Consider the following 3743-nt stretch of genomic DNA (forward strand, 5'->3'; position numbering starts at 1 on the left):
CTAGTTACATAAGATGGATAGAGGTTGGTCTAAGTACCTTAGTAATGACACAAAAGAGATTAAAAATTTTGAAGTATCATGGGAGTGAGAAGATTTATAGGTATTGACCACTGAGGTCATAAGGAGAGTGAAGATCTCGAACAAGATGCCTAGATTAGGTGCTACAGGAAAGCTACTCATAGGATGCCTTAAGATAATGAACATAAGTCATGTTTTGGGGAAACAGAGATTATTGAAACAAAAGGATGAGGACTAAAGTCACTAAGAGACACGATAGAGCGTAATAAAAGTGAGGTAAGCGCCAAAGTTAATTAAAGTTATAAGAGATTAAGTCGAGAGTAATAGAGTTATAATGAATACCTGAGATGTTAGAAGAGTGATCAGTGAATAGCCAAGAGATAAGAGCATCTCTAGAAAGAGATGATGACAAATAGGATACTATAGCAGAATCAGAGAGCGGTAGAATATCATATATAATATACGAAGAGTTTGAAGAATAAATGTTTTACCAATCTCTGCATAGCTGAAGGAGTAATGATTGCACTTGTTCTAATAATCTTCTTTTCCTTATTTCTTTGTTATTCGAAAATTCGAGGACGAATTTTTCTTAAGGGGGGAAGAATGTAACAACCACAAAAAAAAAAAAAAATGAATTGACTTTGGCGTGTGACAGTGGATTTCCACTGTCACACTGCCAACTTTTTATTAAAAAAAAAAAAAAAAAAATTCAAAAGAAAAACGGGAGGACCCCCCCCCCCCCCATTTCTCTTCTTTCCCTCTCCTTCCCTCTCTTCTTCTTCTTTCTTTCTCCGGTGACCGGCCGGCGACCTCCCAAGCAGCTTCCCACCAGGTCGACGACCCTCAGACACCAGAAACGGCGGCAAGAGAGGGAGAGGAGAGAGAAAACGCGAGCACAGTGGGCAGCGGCTTTCCGGCGCGATTCCGGTTTCATCCGACGTCCGATCGAGGCGATTCAGGTGGCGTTGGAAAGCTTGTTCCGAGAGCTTTCTTTTGATACCAATTTTGCAGCAAATGGAGATCGGATGAGTGAGATATGGAGGTGATAAGTTTCGGGTTTTTCAAGCTTTTTCGTCAGATCTACGACGATCCGACCGTTGGATCGACGATCCGAGACCACCTATGGACTGAGGAAGAGGAGAGGAATATGGTGGTATGATCAGATCCGGCAAATGTCACCGGCGGTGGCTCCGGTGGGCTATGGAGGTGATTCAACTTCCAGAGGCTTCGTCATAAATTTTTGGAATTTTTGAGACAGATAAACTTCGGGTAAGACAATTTCTATTATTTCTTTGTCTGTGGAGTATAAATATAGTGTTTCTTAAACAGGAAAAATTGGAGAAAAATTCTAAGAAAAATATATGATGAAAGTAAAATTATTTGGAGATATTTTATGGTGTTTGTTGAATTTTTAAGTGATTGTAGAATATTTTTGAAAAATATAGATGGATTTTAGTTAGATTTTTAGCATATGAGCATATAAAATTATTTGAAATTAAGATAATTAAATTTTATATAATTGATTGAAGCTTGAGGATGGAGGTCTAAGTATGTGAATATTGAATTGGGTTGAATTAAAAATATGTTAGCTGTTGGAAACTTATGGAATCGAGTAAAATTCTTGAATAAAATATTCATGGGTGACTAGAAAATTTCAATTCATTTTGCAATAGCCTTATAATATTATTAAGGACCGCGGGGCAAAATTTTAAAATTTTTAGAGCATGTTTGAGTGGATTTTTGAAAAATGTCAATTATAGGGACTAAAACGTAATTTTTAAGATTTTGAGTATTGTCTGATTTGGAGGGCCCAGGAGGGGCCATGTGATATTGATGAGATGTGATTGTTGAAATTGAGAATTTAGAAGTGTTATTTGAGCCTTTTTGGAGGTTGGGTAGGCCCTAGGTATAGGGAAAACTCTGTCGGATTTTCGGCATGAATTAGGCTGTCTATTGCCTCTTTAGAGTTTTATCTTAATTTAGTACTAATAAATTTATAATTTAATTATTAGGTGATCGAGGTCAGCTATTTTTCTGCATCCAACAGCCACAATAGTCATCGGTGTACTGTGAGTAAAATATTAATTTTAATTGTAATTTCGATATTATTATATGTCCAAGCATGCCCATGCATCACTTATATGCATATATTTATATAGTTAAACTCTAGGCACGATTTATATTGCATTCATAACTGTTAAAAGTGCCATGGATGTTGTTGTGGTAATTTGGAGCAGTGTGCGTGCGTTGGCGTGCGTGTGATGTGGTGTGGACTATGGATAGGACGGGTAGTCACGGCTTGAGTTCTTCGCTAGGACCCGATCCTTTGGGGGTAGTCACTGCTTGAGTTCTTCGCTGGGACCCCCGATTTGGTTTATTAAGCGAAAGTCCGGCTTGAGTTCTTCGCTGGCACCAGGTTGGATTTAAGAGAGCTGTACAAGGGATCAGCTCCCATATATTATTATTGATATTACTGGGTGTGTGAGTGCTCCAAATTACCTTTTTGCTGTTATGATGTGAAAATATTGTTAATGTTGCATTTCACACTCCACAGGGTGTATTAGTTTTAGATAGTTATAGAGATTATGGTTAAAATTGATATTTTACTCTCTGAGTCGAACGCTCACTCCTGTTCAATATTTTTTCCAGGCCACAGGAGGAGTTATTTTACAGAGCAACCTGTTTTCTTCCTCGCAGGTTTAACGTAGATTATTTAATTATTTTACTATCTTTTCAAAATTTAAAATCTAGAACTCCGCATGTGTTAGTAATAGTGTGGACCTTGATGGAAATTGTGTTAATTTAAATTTTTGAAATTAATAAATAAAGATTTGTATGGTATTTAAACAGTTTATAAATGAGGTAACAGGGTTGAGCTGGGCTCCCCCGAATCTTAATTTTTGAAAATTTCTGGGTTAAGTTGGCTCAAAATATAATTAGAACAATTTAATTTAAATTATTTTATATGTATATTGGGCCTGATTATGGATTTGAGGAATAGTTATGTTTACTTCTACTTAGCCCAAACTAAGGTCCTAATCTAGCCCATTTCTTCATTTTTCTTTTGAAGTTGCTGCCTGGTTCAATATATTCAATATATTCCATTTCTTCATTCAATATATTCCATCAATTCTGAATGGCAATGGGGTTAGTTCCTGCTCAACAACAGTTCAGGATTGGGGCGGGAACTTTTTCGTAGAGAGAGGATAGGGCAGATTTCCTGTTGAGACATTTCTTTTTTTTTTTTTAATTGTAGAATATAAATTTATTTATTGAAGAAGATTAGACGGTTCTTTTTGCCTGATATAACGTTGAGGTCAATCCAAATGGGTTGAAAAAATTTAATAAAATTCGAGACCGGCAAACAAGGAGAAGAAATGAGGAGAATAAATTTTGCTACCGAAGATTCTTTACTTATTGCTTCACTTCCTCGCCGTCATCTGGGCATCCTTCTCGCACAATAAAGTTGGTATCAAAGAGATTTTTTTTTTAATTGTAAAATCTTCTTTTTTTTTTTAAATAAAAAAATCAAAGGGAAGGGCTGCAAACAAAGGAAGCGTAAATCGTTAATATGAGGTATCAAGAAAACATTGCAAAATAGAGCAATTGCCTTTTCTTTTTATTGGTTTATTGATGGTGGAGTTTTTATCATGGATTCTTCATCGATTGCAGAAGTTGGGGTAAAGGTGTTGATAGTGATGGATTGAGTTTAGGAGTTTTAGAGA

The 3743-nt window shown here is 36.1% G+C and overlaps 1 long non-coding RNA gene across 2 annotated transcripts; it reads left to right on the forward strand.

Moving 5' to 3' along the window:
* The first annotated feature begins 868 nt into the window (after window positions 1-868).
* On the forward strand, window positions 869-2867 carry LOC131181479 (uncharacterized). Of its 2 annotated transcripts, none has more exons than XR_009149990.1 (2): window positions 869-1287; window positions 2668-2867. It is a non-coding gene; the product is annotated as an uncharacterized LOC131181479 (long non-coding RNA). The 2 variants fall into 2 exon arrangements; XR_009149991.1 differs by lacking the exon at window positions 869-1287 and adding an exon at window positions 1321-2087.
* Window positions 2868-3743: the final 876 nt, after the last annotated feature.

Source organism: Hevea brasiliensis, chromosome 7 (genome assembly GCF_030052815.1).
Source record: "Hevea brasiliensis isolate MT/VB/25A 57/8 chromosome 7, ASM3005281v1, whole genome shotgun sequence".
Taxonomy (NCBI): domain Eukaryota; kingdom Viridiplantae; phylum Streptophyta; class Magnoliopsida; order Malpighiales; family Euphorbiaceae; genus Hevea; species Hevea brasiliensis.